The sequence below is a fragment of the Pantherophis guttatus genome, chromosome 1, assembly GCF_059756535.1.
Source record: "Pantherophis guttatus breed Tessera chromosome 1, ASM5975653v1, whole genome shotgun sequence".
Taxonomy (NCBI): domain Eukaryota; kingdom Metazoa; phylum Chordata; class Lepidosauria; order Squamata; family Colubridae; genus Pantherophis; species Pantherophis guttatus.
Genome location: NC_142063.1, coordinates 21,631,967 through 21,653,692, shown reverse-complemented (window position 1 = coordinate 21,653,692; position 21,726 = coordinate 21,631,967).

Genomic DNA, 21,726 nt, shown 5'->3' with positions numbered 1-21,726 from the left:
AGGAAGTGTCAGTTGCTTGGCAACTACATCAGCTCCCAGAATTCCCCATCTGCAAAAAACATTCATGTCACAGAGGTGAAAAATTTTCATCAATAGCCATAGCTGAACATGGTTCTACCAATATAATCAGAAGTAGATGCCATATTTTGCATGCAAACGAGTCAGTCAGTCTCATAATACAGGTAGTCCTCGACATACAACAGTTCCCTTAGTAACTGTTCAAAGTTATGACATCACTGAAAAAATGACTTATGACCATTTTTCACACTTATAACCACTGCAGCAATCCCAAGGTCATGTGATCAAAATTCAGATGTTTTTTCAACCGACTCACATTTACGATGTTTGCAGTGTCTCAGGGACATGTGATCCTTTTTGTGACCTTCTGAGAAGCAAAGTCAATGGGGAAACCAGATTCACTTAACAACCGTTTTACTAACTTCACAACTGCAGTGATTCATTTAACAACTGTCTCGTAAAATGGGACAAAATTCACTTAACAACTGTCTCACAACATAACATGGCAACATAAATTTTGGGCTCAGTTGTAGTCATAAATTAAGGACTACCTGTATCTAGATTGTGCTGTCTGAGGGGAATCAGGAATCAATGTACACCCAGAATTCCCAATCAGCCATATAAACCATTTCACAGGTTTGTTGTTGTGGGGAAAATAGGAGGAGGAAGGAGTAGAGGTGGTATTCAGCAGGTTCTGACCAGTTCTGGAGAACCGGTAGCGGAAATTTTGAGTAGTTTGGAGAACTAATAAATACCACCTCTGACTGGCCCCACCCCCATCTATTCTCTGCCTCCCGAGTCCCAACTTATTGGGAGGAAATGGGGATTTTGCAGTAACCTTCCCCTGGAGTGGGGAGGGAATGGAGATTTTACAGTATCCTTCCCCTGCCACACCCACCATGCCACACCCACCAAGGCAAGCCATGCCCATCAAGCCACGCCCACAGAAACGGTAGTAAAAAAATTTGAATCCCACCACTAGGAAGGAGTTATTATAATTAACTCACTGTTGTGAGTTATTTATAAAAATAATAAAGGTGGGATATCAACAAATATTTAAGTACTGGCAGTCCCTGGATTAAGAATGTCCAACTAGATAGATATGAATGAGCTGTCTATTACTGTACTAAAAAATGGCAGATGGCGTTGTCCTTTTTCAAGTTGATGAAGTACTGAAGCCTTACAAAGCTTTCAGGAACTGCTGAAGCCACATGTTTTTAATATACAGCCTATTTCAGCAATTTCCAGTGGTTCTCAAAAGCATTACACAGCTTCAGCGCTTCAGCAGTTCAAGGAAGGATGACACCATTCGCCATTTTTAGTAAGAGGCAGTTTGAGCACAAGTTCTAACTTAAATACAAATTTGGGTTAAATTTAGAGTTAGAGGACCAAATTTGTTCTTAACTCAGGGACTGCCTGTAGTCTAAATTTTCAAGCAAGCAAGAATCTCACCTCACATTCTATCAATTTCAGAGTCGGTATGTATAGTGATAAAGTTTGGGACTGGTACCAAGGATACCCAGTCAAGGAAGGTCACTTCTTCTCAGCTCAATCTACCTCACTGGGTTGTTGTTAGGGAGACTTGGGGGAGAAAATACTATGCCACCTTGAATTCCTGGAATAAAGGCAGGTTATTAATCTAAAATAAATAAGCAAACAAATGAACAAATGGAAATTTATAACAGGTTACCTCAGCTGTGGGCTTTTAAAACACTGCACTTTACAGTACAGGTAGATCCTCGACTTACGACCACAACTGAGCCCCAAATATCTGTTGCTGAGACATTTGTTAAGTGAGTTTTGCCCCATTTTATGACCTTTCTTGCCAGAGTTGGTAAGTGAATCACTGCAGTTGTTAAGTTAGTAACACGGCGGTTAAGTGAATCTGGCTTTCCCCATTGACTTTGCTTGTCAGAAGGTCTCAAAAGGTGATCGCATGAACTCGGGACACTGCAACCGTCATAAGTATGAACCAGTTGCCAAGCATCTGGATTTTGATCACATGGCCATGGGGATGCTGCAATGATTGTAAGTGTGAAAAATGGTCATAAGAACCTTGTCAGTCTGAATATGCCTCCCTCCCTTTATCTTCAAGAGAACCAGGAAGCATCAAGCTGGAGTCACGCCTATCTATCTCACTAGTGGTGGATCTTCCTTCTGTTCCTCAAGGTTATTCTTTCTGCCGTTACATTGGGATAGGTTTGGACTGTGGTTGGACTTGGATGCAAGCAGGGAAAAGTCCTCCATCTCTGAACGAGCCCCCACTTGATCTCCTGGTTTGGAGTGGGGGGGGGGGAAGTCAACAGCTTCTGGGTCTGGCTCAGCTAGGAAGGTGATGCTGGGGGTGACAATACTTCTGCCTAATGTTACCAGGGAGCTGTGCAAAATAATGGAGCTCATTAGGCCATGTTTACGCAGCTAATTGCCCTCGTGCCAGGCCAGTAAATCATTCTGTCTGCATCATGCCTCCGCCTTGGTGTGCACTTTTGCGCCTTAATGGGTTGGCCTGCAAAAGGGCTCACATCCAGAGCTAATGAGGATGGGACATCAGGTGGAAAGAACCCATGGCTGGGAAAGGCAGGGAGGAGAGGTCCTGGCTGCATTTGGGTGGAGTGATGGAGCTGCTGAAAAAGTGGGAAATTCGGCTTGATTAGGGCAAGGCTGGAAAGCAGCATCACAAGCAGAGTAACCCTTTCCCCCAAACTTAAAATACTGCTCACATTTCTGAAATATATGCTTATTGAGTTGGTTTTTAAAATTGGGCATGAGACCCAGGTTGATTCTCCCTCCTTCCTAAGGCAACCAGTAGAAGATCTCAAAAGTGGGGATGCCTGTTTTCTTTCTTTCTTTCTTTCTTTCTTTCTTTCTTTCTTTCTTTCTTTCTTTCTTTCTTTCTTTCTTTCTTTCTTTCTTTCTTTTTCTATAGCTGCCCAACTCAATTAAATGACTCTGGCCAGCTTATGATTCTAAGTAGATCACTTTCGGATCTTCAGAGGTATTTTGCTGGCCACTGTGGGAACAAGAATATCTGGAAGGATCTTTACAATGGGTTTTAACTACCAGTAGTCCTCTTTTAGGGACTTTTAGGGACTGTCTTGTTTACCAAATGTCAGATTGTAACTCTGCAGCCAGTCCCTTCCCTAAAGCAAAGGAAAACTGAGGTAAAATCATAACCATAGTTGCGGTTCCACTTATCAATCACTTTGTTTAATGATCAAATTTGAAGTCCCAGTTCTGGTCACTAAATGAGGACTATCTATACTCCCTTTATCTGATTTTTAAAGGGAACATTAATCAAATTAATTGAGAAACAGTTGCATGTATCCACAGCTGCTAGCCAGGAAAGGTGATATAATTGCACCTCCTTATACAAGAGCAGTCTACCTCTTCCATATAAAGAAGCATACTGAGAATAGAATTTTGGGCACTTTGGGGCTGTGTTGGGGTCTATTTATTACTTTATAAGTAATCCAAGAGCAAACATACATAATAGAGTACTCCTTCCTCCTCCTAATTTCCCCACAACAACCCTATGAAGTGGGTTTGGCTGTGAGAGAAAGTGCTTGGCCCAAAGTCACCCAGCCAGCTTTCATTCCTAGGGCGGGACTATAACTCACTGCTTTCTGGTTTCTAGGCCAGCACCTTAACCACTACATTCAGTAAATCAAATTTCATTAGACAAACCCATTTGATAAATTATGCTTAAGCCTGTTAATATGAAATCAAACTGTAGTCTGATTCTGATTCACAAATATCACAAAGCATGAGGATACCTACAAAGTGTTTACAAACAGAACAGAATAACAAACAGAGTGAGAATAGACCTTGGAGGTCCAAGTAAAACCCTTTGCTCAGGCAGAAAACCCTATACCATTTCAGACAAATGGTTATTCAATATCTTCTTAGTTTTGGAACATCACAACCACAACCTCTGGAGGCAAGCCATTTCACTGATTACTATAATTGTTCTAACTGTCAGGAAATTCCTCCTTAATTCTAGATTGCTTCTCTCCTTGATTAGTTTCCATCTGTTGCTTCTTGTCCTGCCCTCAGGTGCTTTGGAGAATAGGTTGACTCTCTCTTCTTTGTGGCAACCCCTGAGATATTGGAACACTGCTATTATGTCTCCCCTAGTCCTTCTTTTCATTCAACTAGACATACCCAATTCCAGCAACCATTCTTTACATGTTTTAGCTTCCAGAGTCCCCTAATCATCTTTGTTGCTCTTCTCTGCACTCTTTCTAGAGTCTCAACATACAGGGTCACACACAACAGCTGTCTAACATTCACTGAGGTAGCCATTAAAGTTTAATATTCAGTTCCATATTTAAATTTCCTATTTTCCTTCTTAAAAACAAACTACGTGTCCTGTTTTATATGACAGCTAACAATTCCTCTGTTTTGCATTAAAATGCCGAGAGGATGCCAAACAAACTCCAGAAATTTCCTTCAAGGGTATTATGGTAGAGCAATGACACTATAAAAATCTACAATGAGTAAATTGCTTCGATTAAAAAGTGTAACTGTCTTTCTACTGTGTTTCTTATTTTGATCGTCGGGGCAGGTTTTGAAAATCAGCCTGTAATCAGAGTACCTTAAATAATAAAAACAGCATAAATCAATGCTGACACTCGATGCCTTATTGCAGTGGTCCCCAACCCCCGGTCCGCGGACCGGTGCCGGGCCGTGGAGTACCTGGCACCGGGCCGCGCAGCGGCCGGGGGACATGAACGCTGCAGCGCAAAGGCTCCTGGGCCGTGCGCAATGGGCCGTGCGCAAAAGCTCCTGGGCCGTGCCCCCACCTGTGCGCGCGCTCAGTGGGCCGCGGCGATAAAAAGGTTGGGGACCACTGCCTTATTGTGCAAACACTTTTCCTTGCCTCTATAACCCAAAGTCTGGAAAATGCATATGTATGCTTAGTTCCACATCAATCCCTGGTTTCTAGAAGCTAAACATGCCTCGGAGGGCAGAGAGGAAGATTGATTGGCTGCTAATGAGATGAGTGTGTGCGCAGGCGTATGGGTGTTTGTGTGAGAGGGAAAGAACAAGAGCTAACCCTGTTGTGGTACTAATTGGCACCTCAGGGCAGCCATTCCAGAGAAGTGATGGCTCATTGGCTTGGCACAAATCACAGTAATGGTGAGGCTTTCTTGCCCATATCGTGAGGCCTGTTCCTTTCCCAGGCAGAACTTGGTTTGGTTTCAGCCAGCTAGCAGGAAGGGCAAGCAGCGGGCATCTCAGCTCAGCCTCTCTGCCCACCTGATGAAACTCAGTGGCAAAGCGTGACTTGTGTGGCTGGTGTTGTGGATAAGATTGTAGCCCAGGGATGTCAAACTCAAGGCTCGGGGGCCAGATCCAGCCCGCGGGGTGCTTAGATCTGGCCTGAGGGGCCGCTTTCACTGGCAGAGGGTTGCAGGAGGCCATCGCAGCAGAAAACGGAACTTGGGAGCCCGTTTTCACTGGCAGAGTGCTCAGGCCACCACAGGCGCCCCTGACATGAGTGACATTGAGCTGGCCACGCCCACCCCAGCCCCCTGAGGTCAAACACAACCCTAATGCGGCCCTCGATGAAATCGAGTTTGACACCCCTGTTGTAGCCCAAAGCCCAAAAGCTGGACTTGAGGAGGGATCGGAGGCTACTCTTTGCTGTCATTTTTGTAGTGCATCTTGTTTTGTTGTGTCCGAATAAACCTTGAGGCTGTTGCAGTTGTTCTGCCTTTGTTTGGTGAGTGTAAGGAAGTCACCCACTAGCATCTTTAACAGGGATATTATGATGTTTAGCATTATCAGGTTGGAGTTATTGATCCTGAATATTGCTAAGTGACCCATGAGCGTCATCAAATTGAACTGTAACTGAGTCAATGTAATGTGACATATTTATGGCCACGGGATGTAAACAGCCTATCGATTTAATTTGTGGGACAGACTATTTGTGGAAAATGCACTTTGTGAATACAATGCACCAGCTATAACTTGGATTAGAATTAAATGATTACCACAGGCATTCAAGGAGAGTTTTCATCCTCAAATCCCTATTCTGTATGGGAATCTCCTGAGCACTGTGTGAATTGAAACAAACTATAGTTTATTCAGCCCACAACGAAACCTTTGTTTGCCCTTTGAAGCTCCAAGGCAAGAGTTTAAACAGTTTTTTTCCTTATAGCCCATCAGCTGGGACTCAGGAGGCAGCAATAGATTGGGGGTGGGGCCAAATAAAAGGTAAGAATAACATGGGGGGGCAGGGGGCGGGAGGGCAGAACCGGTTTGGTGACATCATATCGTCATCTCTACCCGCTCAGCAGAACTGGACCGAACCGGGAGGAACCCACCACTAGTTAGCACTGTGCAAGGTTGCTTCACTTATCTAGTCCTGATTTGCCTCTATTTGATTTGTTCTTGCCTCCGGAATTAGTGGGTGCTCCACCACTGGAGGTTTTTAAGAAGAGACTGGACAGCCATTTGTCTGGAATGATATAGGATCTCCTACCACGAACAGGGGATTGGACTAGAACAGGGATGTCAAACTCAAGGCCCACGGCCTGCATCTGGCCCACAGGATGCTTAGATCTGGCACATGGAGCTTCCCTGGAAACAGCGAAGGACCAGCCCGTGGCAGCCCTCCCGAGCTCCATTTTTGCTGGTAGAGGGTTGCAGGAGGCTGTCGCAGCTGAAAACGGAGCTCAGGAGCCAGTTTTTTTCTGGCAGAGTGCTTGGGCCGCCACGGGCACCCCCGACATGAGTGACATTGAGCTGGCCACACCCACCCGGGTCCCGCCCCCCCCCCGCCCCCGAGGTCAAACAACCTTGATGCGGCCCTCAATGGAATCAAATTTGACACTCTTAGACTAGAATATCTCCAAGTTCCCTTATAACCCTATTGTTCTATGTTCTGTGATTTTTTTTCCCATGGACTCGCAGAGATTCCCCAGGAGCTAAGTGGCTTTTCCCATCTCCGGCAAAATCCAGAGTCATCTACTAGCAAAGCCTGTTACTTGCCACTTGTTGCTGAAATCTGAACCCTCCTTTCTTTGGGTTTCTTTCCATAAAACCCTGGCATGTGTGAGCTGTACAAGCACGCCAAGATAGCCATGGCCCCAGCGGGCTAGATGGAACGCAAACAGAAAAAAACATTCTTTTATCCAAAGAAGAGAATATATCTAACAGTGGCACAGTGGTTAGAGTGCAGTACTGCAAGTTACCTCTGCTGACTGCTGGCTGCCTGCAATTTGGCAGTTCGAATCTCACCAGGCTCAAGGTTGACTCAGCCTTTCGTCCTTCCGAGGTGGGTAAAATGAGGACCCAGATTGTTGGGGGCAATATGCTGACTCTGGAAACCGTTTAGAGAGGGCTGTAAAGCACTGTGAAGCGGTATATAAGTCTAAGTATTATTGCTATTGTTATTCTGAAACTGCTTCCGGATTTTGTGCTTGCAATGGAAAAAGAAATGAATACATATATATAAAAAGCGAAAACCACTCATGCTGTAATCACGAAATCTCCAGAACCATAAAGCTTACAGACTTAAAATTTACCACGTATGTTCCTCGTGGCTTCTAGGTGCTCACTAAGAAAGTATTTTTCGAAATGACCATCACAGCATTAGTATTTCCTATATTATGATTAACAGGCTCTGATGCTAAGGAGTTCTACTCCCCCTCCCCACCTGAAAAGAAATCTGTTCCAAATGCAAAACACAAGCAGAGGAGAGGAGTTTCAGTTTCAGTTTTACTTTCACAGCAGCAACCAGGGGATAGGATACAGGAGGCTTCTGTGGGGCAAGGCTGAGGGAGAGAAGGGGAGAGGAAAGGCCGATCATAACTACTCATTAATTTTCAAACTGTAAATGTCGATTTAGCAAGCCCCATCACATAGTTTCGTAGCGAAGCATGGGTATCCAGCTAGTATATATATACAAAAGGAAAAACACTGTCTAGTTTAACTGGGCAGCTGAAGAGCTGAACAAGCGTGACCGGTAACCAAGAAACAGCCTGAAACACAAAGGACCCAGCTGCCCTTGACCTGCTGAAACATCTTCAGTGCAGGCTGAGGCTTGCCTCCATCATCCCAGGTAGAAGGAGAAGGCAAAAGAGGAAGAAGAGAAGGATCAAACATGTCAGGTCCTGGCTAGGAGGGCAGTTCTGCCTGCAAAATCCTTTGGAGGCCAATATTTTTACTACTACCAAGCTCAAAATCCTGAAAAGACCATGAACTAACTGATCAACATTCTTCTGACTGATCGATATATTATACAGGTAGTCCTTGACATACAAACACAATTGAGCCCAAAATTTCTGTTGCTAAGCAAGACCATTATTGAGTAAATGTTGCTTCATTTTATGACCTTTCTTGCCACAGTTATTAAGTGAATCACTGTAATTGTTAGGTTAGTGACACAGTTGTTAAGTGAATTTGGTTTCCCCATTGACTTTGCTTGTCAGAAGGTCGCAAATGGTCATCATCTGATCCCGGGATGTTACAACCGTCATAATTACTGTACATGCCAAGTGCCAAGCATCTGAATTTTGATTGTGTCCATGAGGATGTTGCAATGGTCATAAGTGTGAAAAAAGATTATGTCACTTTTTCAGTGCTATTGTAATTCAAACACTCACTAAACAAATGGTTACAAGTTAAGGACTACCTATAGAAGGATAGTATTGGAAGGAACTTTAGAGGTTCTACCCAGAGGTGTAATCCAGCAGGTTCTGACAGGTTCTGGAGAACCAGTAGTGGAAATTTTGAGTAGTTCGGAGAACCGGCAAATACCACCTCTGGCTGGTCTCAGAGTGGGGTTGGAATGGAGATTTTGCAATATTCTTCCCCCAGGAGTGGGGAGGAAATGGGGATTTTGCAGTATCTTTCCCCCGGAGTGGGCTGGGAATGGAGATTTTGCAGTATCCTTCTGCCACGCCCACCAAACCACACCACATCATGCCCACCAAGCCACGCCCACAGAACCGGTAGTAAAAAAAATTGAATTTCACCACTGGTTCAACCCCCTGCCCAGAATAATACTTTTGTTCATGTCAAGTTTGATTCCTTGCATGCCTATATCCATACAATTATCTTGGCAAAAGTATAAAAGTGGTTTTCCATTCCTTTCTTCCAGGGAGGTTTTCCCCCCCCTTCAATTTCCTAGTCTGGCCAGCAGCCTTAAGATTTCTTCATGGTCTCCTATCCAAGTTCTGCTTACATTTTTCAAGCTCTGTCTAACTGAAATAAATGCCATCACCTGGCTGGGCAGTTGACAGAGAAATGTGAGAAGTCAAAAGACAGCTCTGAAGATTGAAGATGAATATGAAACAGAATTTTTTTTACATGAAAAGCAGGTGGTTCACCGATAAATGAAGTAGCTTTCCTCACACTTGTTTGTGGGCTACAATTCAGGCTTTGCTGAACCTCTCTGATGGCCCACATTTGCCAATAGTTTATCCTCATCTGTGTGGAATAACAATATACTACATGAACTCTCCTTGCTGTTTTGGATCCTTGCACTGTTGTCCTTTTTGACTCAGGTAGAATATTTTGAGAGTGCTAATTGACTGAAGAATAGCCCACAGCAGGGATGAAATCCAGCAGGTTCTAACAGGTTCTAGAGAACCGGTAGTGGAAATTTTGAGTGGTTTGGAGAACCGGCAAATACCACCTCTGGCTGACCCCAGAGTGGGGTAGGAATGGAGATTTTGCAATATCCTTCTCCCAGGAGGCGAGGGAATGGAGATTTTGCAGTCTCCTTCCCCTGCCACGCCCACCAAGCCACAGAACGGATAGGGAAAATTTTTGGATTTCACCCCTGGCCCACAGCATGTATTTCCTGCCCTCTCTCCTAAAGTATGCATGTCCTTCCACCGCAGATTTATCAGGGATGACATGCCAAGCCTGGTCACATGAGCTCACCTGCCTCCAAAAAAGCAAGGTGGGCGCAATGAAGTTTATACCCAATGGCTGCATGATGTCTTAATTAGGGGGGAAAGGATGTTTTGCAATGCATAAAGAATCCATCTGAGATGAGAGATAAACTGGAGACAAGATAAGGCCAGCAGTGGATGCTTCGTGAGCAATTTACTGTACATCTGAATTAGGATAGCCTGGCAATGCCAAGAAGAAAGCTCGGCTTTGTGCCAGGCTATCCAGATTCAGATATACAACAAATTGCAGGTAAAGAAATATATACTTTGGCCAATAAAACAAGACTGACCATAGAATGTCATTTGCCTTACAGCATATTATCTTACTTACTTTGTGTATTTATCTGCTACTCTCATAATCAAATGTGAGTAGATTAATAGGTACCTACTGAGCTGTGGTGGCGCATTGGTTAGAATGCTGACTGCCAACAGTTTGGCAGTTCGATTCTTACCGGCTCAAGGTAGACTCAGCCTTCCATCCTTCCAAGGACCCAGATTTTTGGGGGAAATATGCTGACTCTGTAAACCGCTCAGAATAGAATAGAATAACAGAGTTGGAAGGGACCTTGGAGGTCTTCTAGTCCAACCCCCTGCCCAGGCAGGAAACCCTACACCACTTCAGACAAATGGTTATCCAATATCTTCTTTAAAATTTCCAATGTTGGAGCATTCACAACTTCTGGAGGCAAGTTGTTCCACTGATGAATTGTTCTAACTGTCAGGAAATTTCTCCTTAGTTCTAAGTTGCTTCTCTCCTTGATTAGTTTCCACCCATTGCTTCTTGTCCTACCCTCAGGTGCTTTGGAGAATAGCTTAACTCCCTCTTCTTTGTGGCAGCCCCTGAGATACTGGAACACTACTATCATGTCTCCCCTAGTCCTTCTTTTCATTAAACTAGACATACTCAGTTCCTGCAACCATTCTTCATATGTTTTAGCCTCCAGTCCCCTAATCATCTTTATTGCTCTTCTCTGCACTCTTTCTAGAGTCTCAACATCTTTTTTACATCGTGGTGACCAAAACTGAATGCAATATTCCAAGTGTGGCCTTACCAAGGCATTATAAAGTGGTATTAACACTTCACGTGATCTTGATTCTACCCCTCTGTTTATGCAGCCCAGAACTGTGTTGGCTTTTTTGGCAGCTGCTGCAAAGAGAGGGCTTTAAAGCACTGTGAAAGGGTATATAAGTCTAAGTGCTATGGCTATTGCTACCACTTCAGTGGGATGGTAACAGCATCTGTATGCCTTTGGCTACATGACCACGGAAATTGTCTTCAGACAATGCTGGCTCCCTCAGCCAAGAATTGGAGATGAGCACTGTGCCCTCGAGTCAGACACGGCTGGACAGGGAAACCTTTCCCTTTATTGTAATCATCTTTGATTGATTGATTGATTGATTGATTGAGCTTCTCAAATTGAGTGCCCAGATAACCTTATATCAATCCCAACAGGGGTGTCTGCAGGGGAGGGATGAGGAAAATCAAAATGGTGTCCACAATATGTGAAAAAAAGAGGAGGAGCTTTAACAGCACAGTCTCCGACCCCAACTTATTTTTTTGGAATTGTGCCTCCATTGATATCCCCATATCCAAGGGTTTCCTGGTACCCAGTTTGGCAAGGATGAATCCTGGTTTTCCCCAAATCTCCATCTAATTCAGCCAGCCCTCATGGCCACCATTTCTCTCCTCTCTCCCAGCTTTCTTACCTCCATGCTCAGAAAGGACATGGTGGTTCGGCTGCGCCGCATGATGACAAAACGTCCAGACACAATTATTGTTCTCTTTCCTAAAAAAAGAAAGAAAAAAGGAGATGGAAACAGTCTGAATCATGCCTGTTTGAAGGTTTCCTCCAAGAGGCAGCATTCTTTATTCCAGTTTTTCCTCACTATAATTCACCGCCCAGAGCCGCTCTGTGAGGGAGATGGGTGTTTAGATAGATAGATAGATAGATAGATAGATAGATAGATAGATAGATAGATAAACAGATAGATAATGAATGAATGAATGAATGAATGAATGAATGAATGAATGAATGAATACAAGTAGTCTTCAGTTCGGGTTAAAACAGAAAATAAATAGCCAAAATATATCTTGGCTACAAGATCGCCTCTACAAGGGAAGATTTGATGTCTGGGGTTTCTTAATTAAACAGGGTTGTTAGCTCCCATACCCTCCTAGTAATTGTGAGATTTCCCCAATTTCCCAGTGACCATTCAGAGATCATCAATTTTGTGTTTATTTATTTGTATCCTGCCTTTATTATTTTTCACAAATAACTCAAGGCAGAGGACAAATCCGACACCTTTTCCTTCCTTCCCTATAATGACAACCCTGTGAGGTGAGTTGGGCTGAGAGAGAGTGACTGGCCAAGGTTACCCAGCTGGCTTTCATGCCTAAGGCAGCACTAGAACTCCCGGTCTCCTACTATCTAACCTGGTGCCTTAACCACTAGATTACATGCTCTAATGCAGGGGTTTCAAACTCAAGGCCTGGGGGCCAGATCCAGCCCATGGGGTGCTTAGACCTGGCCTGCGGGGCTGCCCTGGAAACAGCAAAGGACCAGCCCATGTTGCCTCTGCCAGTGAAATAGGAGCTCAGGAGGGCTGCAGGCGGGCCCCCCCCAAGCTCCTTTTTGGCTGTCAAAGGGTTGCAGGAGGCCGTTGCAACTGAAATGGAGGTCTCAAGGGCCACGGGCGGCCCCCCTGAGCTCCATTTTTGCTGGCAGAGGGCTTCTGGAGGCCATTGCAGCCGAAAATGGAGGTTGCGAGGGCCTCAGGCGGCCCTCCTGAACTCCATTTTCACTGGCAGAGGGTTGCAGGCTGTCACAGCTGAAAATAGAGCTCAGGAGCCTGTTTTCGCTGGCAGAGCACTCAGGCCACCAGAGGCGCCCCCAACACGAGTGACGTCGAGCTGGCTCCGCCCACCCTGGCCCCACAAGGTTGAACACAACCCTGATCCGGCCCTCAATGAAATTGAGTGTGACATCCCTGCTCTAATGATACAGACATCACTACTTTTCACTGCTTGCCAGCAACATCCAGAGCAGCCTGCTTAGGGTTTTTTTCCAGGAATTGTTCAATACTGACTGAGAGCAAACCAGCTGAAGCCTGCTGGCGCTCACCTGTATTTTGCTGGCAAGGAATACAGGTAGTCTTCAATTTACAACCTTTTATCTAGCAACCGTTCAAACTTTTAAGGGCACTGAAAAAAGAGACTTGCAGCCAGTTGCAATTGTCACAACGCCCCCATGGTCAGATGATCAAAATTCAGGAATTTGGCAACCAGTGTGTATTTACCACAGTTGCACTGTCCCAGGGTCATGTGATCACCATTTGCAACCTTCCCAGCTAGCTTCCAACAAGCAAAATCAATGGGCGAATCCCAATTCACTTAATGCCCTCATTAAGTCACTTAACAACTGCAATCATTCATGTAACAAACCATGCAAAAATGTTGTAAAATCACACACAACTCACTTAACAAGTGCCTTGCTTAACAATGGAAATTCTGGTCTCAGTTGTGGTCATAAACTGAAGACTATCCATAATTAAAATTTCATTCTTAATTTTATTTTCTGCTTGGATTTTTTTTTTTTTTAAAAAATGGGACTCAGTCATGTCAGATGAGTCCACTAGCTATGGTACAGAGACTAGATGAGCTATCCAGCTGCCTGACAGAAGGATGAGAGCATACTTTAGTTTCACAGGCCAGACTTATTGTTACCAAGGTCCATGAATGTATTAAGGCTTGAGGTGGCTTTCTGTGGAAGGAAGGAAGGAAGGAAGGAAGGAAGGAAGGAAGGAAGGAAGGAAGGAAGGAAGGAAGGAAGGAAGGAAATTAGAGGGTGAGGGGGATGTTAAAAAGTTTAGTTCAAATGATACTCTGGAAAAATCCATTAGCAAATCAATGGGCTGGATCTTCTGGATATTTTCACACAAATGCAAAATGTGTGGAATGTGTGTCTCCAAGAGGTGGCAATAGTTACTTATTAAACACACTAAATGTGAATGAGGGCTCTAGCAATAATTCAAAATAAATAAAGCCTCCAGGTTGTGGAAAGTCTACCTCTATGAACTGGCAGGTGGAACAAATATAGAATGGCTTCCCACAATATATCCTGTAAAACGGGGTTCCATATTGGACAATCTGACCCTTTTGGAATCAGCATGCTGGCCTATCTGGGCACTTTTCTTTGTTCCTGCAGTTTACCTTATATTCTTATGAACTTCACACCTCTGCTGGCTTTTCCCATAAAGTTGCAAACTTTTCTTTTCACCGCTCTGGTGATTTTCACAAACAGCCTGGCATGTGCCACCATTCTTCCAAAGATGTTCTCTTATCCTTTTGTCTGGGTTCCAGGATAAATCAGCACCCAACTATGGGCTGTGTTCAGATGGAACACAGATGCTGGGCTAGAATCAAGAACTGGGTTAAAATGCTTGACATTTCATTTTTGAGAATCCCAGCATAAATAGCATTTTACAGTTTATCTTTCCTACAAGGCAGTGCTTCCCAAACTTTTTCCTTCATTGCCCAAAAGTGCTATCACAAGGTCATTTTTACTGCTTAACAGATTGTCCTTATTTCAATGTTCCTGTTGTGATTGGGTAATGGGTTTGTGTAAATCACTTTTACCCAATTTGGGGTAATTAACCCCAAGTTTGAAAAGTACGGCTCTAAGGTAATCCTACCCAAACAAATACAGGGGGAATCCAGGTGCCAATGTTGTTTTGCTCACTTTTCAATCCAAGACGCATACATATCACCAACCTTCTCCCTTTCCAGTTTCCCAAATGGACTTACACTTTAGCAGGATAGAGAAGCACAAGGACTCTCACGGCTCCTAGAGTGCGGAGGTGCTGCTTACTAAATGATGCCGCTCAGCAGGAAAGCTCTACCTTGTGGAAACTCATTGGACTTCTCCTTCCCTCCCTCTCTCTTTTCAAACAGGCGTGTAACCCTTCCCTGTCCAGGTGCAAGCAAATCAGAGAAGGAAAAAGTGAAAGGAAAAAACCCATTCTGTTTTTGGCAATGTTGTCTCTTTTCTCATGGCGGGTCTCACAGTCAGCCAGACATTTAGATTGGATTTGGCATTTTTCTCCACCTACCAAATCCTTTCCAAGGATCTTGGATAGGCAGAAGTTGTTGTTTAATTTATTTTTTATTTTATTTTATTTTGAATTTGTATACCGCCCTTCTCCCTGAGGACTCAGGGCGGTGAACAGCCAAGTAAAAACATCAAGTACAATATTAAAATACAATTTAAAATATATATAAATAATGCCCCATTAATTAAAAACGATAAACAAAACAATTAAAAACACTTTAAAAATTAGGCCAGCCCGGCTTGCTGGAAAAGGAAGGTTTTAAGGGCACGGCGGAAGGCACCGAGGTCTTGGATTCTCCTTATCTCTGGGGGCAACTGATTCCAGAGGGTAGGTGCCCCCACAGAGAAGGCCCTCCCCCTGGGGGTCACCAGCCTGCACTGTTTGGCTGATGGCACCCCGAGGAGGCCCTCTCTGTGGGAGCGCACGGGTCGATGGGAGGTCGTCGGTAGCAGCAGGCGGTCTCGAAGATAGCTAGGCCCTTAATAATGTTAAAGATATTGTTGCAGTATGTAAGCCTGCACGAGCACAGGTGATGATATAGCATTGCTGATTCAACTAAGAGCTGTTAAATGAAATGGAGGCTTTTCTTTTCTTTTCATGTGATGTTGCTCCATCTCTCCTTGCTGTTTGTGTGAATGTCACATGAATGGCTTAGGTGAGAACAAGAAAAAAGGTATCAGTCCATAGATCACATCTGAAATCCTACCCAGCAAGTCTGGTCTCTCTTCAAAAGTTGCTCAACCAGCAAAACTCCAGGAAGATGGGGGTTTCTTCAGGGCTGCATCATCTCCGTATTTCTGGAGAAGGTTGGTGGATTGTTCTATTGGGAGTCAGAGTTCTTGTCTGCTCTATCACGATGTTTCTCAACCTTGGCACCTTTAAAATGTGTGAACTTCAACTCCCAGAATTCCCCAGGTTTTTTTTTTAATTTATTTTGTCAAACATGTATAAGATAACAGATATAAGTATAAACATGATTATGAATACAGGAAATGGATACTAATAAATGGGGACAGTAGGACAAGGACGGTAGGATGCGCTTATGCACGCCCCTTACTTTATTTTTAAAAGTCCTGCAAAAATGTAGCGGTGGGGCAAAGTGGCAAGAATAAACTCTTTTCATCAGCTTTAGTGCTGGGTGAATTGTTTTCTGTCTACTTCTTGACACACCAGTCTTAGGAGTTGTTGTTGTGCCTAAGAAAATTGGCAGTTTGCATGTATTGGAGGCTATAGGAATCCCCTGGGCCAAAACTTACCAATTTATGTGCTATATTCACCTCTTAAGAAGGTAAATCGATTATGTACCACCATAGCTAGGAGTTATGTTGACTCCTAGTAACCACATAAATAGATTTTCTCCATGATAATCTGTACCTAACCTGGTCTTTCAAATCTTCCAAGGGTGCACCCATTGTCATTGTAACTGAATCTGTCCATCTTGTTACTGGTCATCCTCCTCTTTTCTTCCACCTTTTCCAGCCTTATAGATTTTTTCAGAATGCTGGATCTTCACATAATGTGTCCATGGTAGGATGATTTGGGCCTGGTCATTTGTAGATAAAGGTAAAGATTTCCCTGTCCAGTAGGATCCAACTTTAGGGCACAGTGCTCATCTCGGTTTCTTAGCCAAGGGAGCCAGCATTGTCCAAAGACATCTCCATGTCCAAAAGTGCACAGAATGTTATTTTCCAGGAGCTGAGGCAAGGAATGGGAGCTCACCCCATTGCGCTGCACTCGGGTCTCGAACCCAGGCTTTTTGTCATTTGTACCTCAAGTGAAAACTGAGTTGATTTTTTTTTGGATGATCTGTCATTTTATTCTCTTGGCTGTCTACATTCTTCTTCAATTTTAGAATTGAAAAGCATAAATACACTTCCTATCCTGTTTCCAGAGTTATAGCACAAGTTGCAAAAGAGGCTATTATATATATTCGCAGATAAGTTGAGATTTTTAGGTGCCAAAATGCACACAAAAATTGAGTTCTGCTTATCTGCCTGTGGGCTTATTCACAAGTATATATATTTAAAGTACATGCATATCTGTATATACTCACAGAAGCCCATCTGCAGACAAGGAGGCCTTCCTATTTTAACCAAAATACCATGAAAGATGCAGGTTGACTGCATACACAGGTAGCATATTTTCCATGGTAATTTGGTTAAAAATTACAGCTGCTTTGTAGCTACATATGTCCCTTTAGCAGCCTTTTCACAAAGTGCCTAGAATATGCCCTCAACATTCCAGATGTTATCACCACCACCAAAAGTGTGGATCACAAACAAGTAGCATTTGAACATGGAAAAAATGATCTTTGAATATTTGAATGTTAAAAATTTAAAAAGATAACTGATTTCATTACTTCTGTAATCAGCACATCAGTTATGACTGGATCACAAGGATGTTTCAGATCAAAGCTGACTACTTTATGCCTAAACACTTATTGATATATTTTAAAAAATCCGACTCATTTTCTCTTCCCCACAGATTTGGCAAATTTGTAACAGGAATCACAGGTCATGGGGTGCTAGAAGTAGAAAGTTAATTTTCCAACACCCAAAATTAATCATTTATTGAGAAAACGCCTTGGAATAGACTCAGTGCTGCATGATGGACAGCAGGAATGCAAACAAACTAAAGGCAGAAAGAAGAGAGATCCCATTTTGGTGGCTGTCTGTTCTTCCAGAGGTTCTGGGATCCTTTGCAGCAGAAAATTTGAATCAGGGTTGGAAACTCAAGATCTGTTTCCTCTACTTTTCTACAGGGTCCTACAGTAAGAGAGAAATATTGGATGGTCATCTGAAGCACAGTGTAGAAGGATTAAATCTTTCCATCCCCTACCTGGAACAAGGTGCACCAACCTCTGATGCAGGGGTGGATTCTAAATTTTTTTACTACCGGTTCTGTGGGTGTGGCTTATTTTGTGGGCATGGCTTGGTGCGGGGTAATGTGACTGGGTGGGCATGGCCAACTTTTTTTTAATTTTTATTTTTAAAAGCATTTTTTCTACAATCTTAAGAGGTTGCAGAAAAAAATGCTTTTAGAAGCCTCTGACGATCAGGCAACTCAGCTGGGATCGCCAGAGGCTTTTAAAGGCATTTTTTTCCCCCTACAACCTCTTCGGCCAAAGAGGTTGCAGAAAAAAATGCTTTTAGAAGTCTCTGACGATCCCGGCTGAGTCGCGCAATCATCAGAGGCTTTTTTTTTTTAACTTTTAAAAGCATTTTTTCAGCCAAAGAGGTTGTAGAAAAAATGCTTTTAAAAGTTAAAAAAAAAAAAAGCCTCTGATGAGGTGGGCAGGGTAAGCGAGCGGCAACTGGGCCGGGACCGGTTCGGGGGCATGGCCATCTAATGTTATTACCGGTTCTCCGAACTACTACAAATTTTTACTACTGGTTCTTGCGAATCGGTGCGAACTGGGAGCAACCCACCACTGCTCTGAAGGTAGATGAATGTTCAATTTTTGTTTCTCAGAGAGAAATTATATAGATTTAACTATTCTCAAAAAGACACCAGATTCTTTGAGTCTGCAAATATTTATTCAGATCTGGGTTCAGGGGTGAAATCCAGCAGGTTCTGACAGGTTCTGGAGAACCGGTAGGAGTTCAGAGAACCGGCAAATGCCACCTCTGGCTGGCCCCAGAGTCGGGTGGGAATGGAGATTTTGCAATATCCTTCCCCTGGAGTGGGATGGGAATGGGGATTTTGCCATATCCTTCTCCTGCCACGCCCACCAAGCCACGCCCACAGAACCAGTAGTAAAAACATTTGGATTTCACCACTGTCTGGGTTGCATCTTCACCTACCAGGTCAGTTGACAACCAACAGGATCCTCTCTGGAACCATAGTGTACTGACCTTGGTTAATGTAATAAATGTACCCCCAGTAGGGGGTCCAGACTAAAAAATGAACTCCAGAGGAAGGCTAAAAGTACTTTTTGGCTATAAAAGAAAACCTTGCAAGCCTATTTGTGCTATTCCATCTGTTATTCCTGTGAATTAAGGAGGGGTCTGTTTCAGGGGTGAAATCTAATTTTTAGCAAGGTTACTGCAAAATCCTCATTTCCTCCTGATCAGCTATGACTTGGAAGGTAGAGAATAGATGGGGGTGGGGCCAGTCAGAAATTTTACTACCGGTTCTCCAAACTACTCAAAATTTCCGCTACCGGTTCTCCAGAACTGGTCAGAACCTGCTGAAACCCACCTCTGGTTCCTGCCATCTCTTTGTTTCTCCTGAGGCACCTTGTCACTTGCTAGGAAAATTAGGAGGCCGGTGAGCCAAACACATCTTAGACAGTTTGATGAATTACTGATTAGCTGCAGTTTGATTAATTATGGATTCGAAGTGGTTTGATTAATTGCTGATTAGCTGCAGCTGAGAAAAAAATGGAAGAATATTTGGAAGTACTATAAGACTAAGACTAATTTAGATTGCCAATTGCTGGGGGGGAAAGACCAGCGAAGAACTGTGGTTTTTCTGGCATGTTTGGGAATTTACTAAAAGACTCTGATGGGCTCGTAGAAAGTTAGCATCCACCTCTCTCCTAGAAGAATGAAATATTTTAGGAAATATTAAAAAGGCAGAATATTTCCCCTAAAAGAAATAGAAATCTTAAGGGACACAGAAACTCAGCCCCAGCTCCCTGCCCCCAGCAGATACTTTGGTTATTTACAAGACAAAAGGTAGGGCCAGTTTATCTACAACACAAAAGACCTTCATCTTCAGGACATAATAGTCATCTACCCATCTCACCACATGGCACTTGGGAAGATTACATCACCCAGCAAGATTCAACCAAGCCTGGGACTCAAGACAACCTACAAAGTTACCCCTGCATGGCCCCATGGGAGTCTGACAACCAATCCGAATACATTTCTTTCACAGGAACAGGAAGCTCCAAGGCAGGGCCCAAGAGAGGGTATAAATCTCTCTCTCACACACACACACCATGTGCTCATTTTGCCCAGGACCTCAAATCATGTGGTCCTGTCCACCATTAAACCATCTTTCCAAATAGCCTCCATGTTTCCAGTGTCTTTCTCCCCACTTGGAACTGAACCCAGATGGACATTTCTTCCAACAGGCTGTTGTTGGAAATTCAATGCCAGATGATTCAAGGCATTTTTACGATCTTACAAATATATATGCATAGCCACAGCAGTTAAACAGAGCTATGAACAGACACAGTTCATCCTTGATTACAGATAGTCCTTGACTTATGACTACTATTCCCAAAATTTTTGTTGCTAAGCAAGACATTTGTTAAGTGAGTTTTGTCCTATTTTATGACCTTTCTTGCCACAGTTGTTAAGTGAACTATTGCAGTTGTTGAGTTTGTAACACGATTCTTAAGTGAACCTGGCTTCCCCATTGACTTTGCTTGTCCGAAGGTCACAAAAGTGAGCACATGACACTGGGATACTGAAACCATCATAAACATGAGTCGTGGGGATGTTGTAATGGTCATAAGTGTGAAAAATATGACTTATGTCACTTTTTCAGTGACATTGGAACTTTGAACGGTCACTAAATGAATGGTTGTAAATTGAGCATTAACTGTGCTAGTTTCTGGAGGACAAATAGCTCTTGATCTGTCTGAGGGGCATCCAAAGGAAAGTTTTTAAAAAGCCCAAGATGGCAGCCAAGACCATTTATTTATGAGTATGCAATGCATGTTGAAAAAGCGGTGAGGTTTCAATCATGCAGTCCCAACCATTATTTTGGGGGGATTTTTTTTGACACTCCCCATCCATGGATGCCTCTGCTGCCCCAGTCTTATTTATGGTCTTCCCTGGCACAGCTAGCCAGCTCCATTTTGCAAAGCTATTGCTATGCACTAATGGAGAACAGATCTTGCTGTCAATATTACTCAAATGACTCAAATAAACCTTCCACGTCAGTGGTGGGTTTCAAATTTTTTTACTACCGGTTCTGTGGGTGTGGCTTGGTGGGCGTGGCTTGGTGGGCATGGCAGGGGAAGGATACTGTAAAATCTCCATTCCCTCACCAATCCAGGGGAAGGATACTGCAAAATCCCCATTTCCTCCAGATCAGATGGGACTTGGGAGGCAGAGAATAGATTGGGGCAGATAGGGCCTGTCAGAATTTTTACTACCGGTTCTCCGAACTACTCAAAATTTCCGCTACTGGTTCTCTAGAACTGGTCAGAACCTGCTGAAACCCACCTCTGTTCCACATATAGAACTTGTCTACTTTTTAGTATAGTGTTTTTCAACCTTGTCAACTTGAAGATGTGTGGACTTCAACTCCCAGAATTCCCCATAGCTGGCTGGGGAATTCTGGGAGTTGAAGTCCACACATCTTCAAACTGACAAGGTTGAAAATTACGGTCTTATTACAGCATGAGAAGTCTGCTGCCCTTATACTTCACCTATGGGTTTCCTGGCAGCCTCTGTAAGAAGCAGAACATCTCTTTAATTACAATTAAAGAAATTGTTCCACAATTAATAATTAATAAGTGGAACAACTTGCCTGCAGAAGTTGTGAATGCCCCAACACTGAAAATTTTAAAGAAGATGTTGGATAACCATTTGTCTGAAGTGGTGTAGGGTTTCCTGCCTGGGCAGGGGGTTGGACTAGAAGACCTCCAAGGTCCCTTCCAACTCTGTTATTCTATTCTATTCTATTCTATTCTATTCTATTCTATTCTATTCTATTCTATTCTATTCTATTC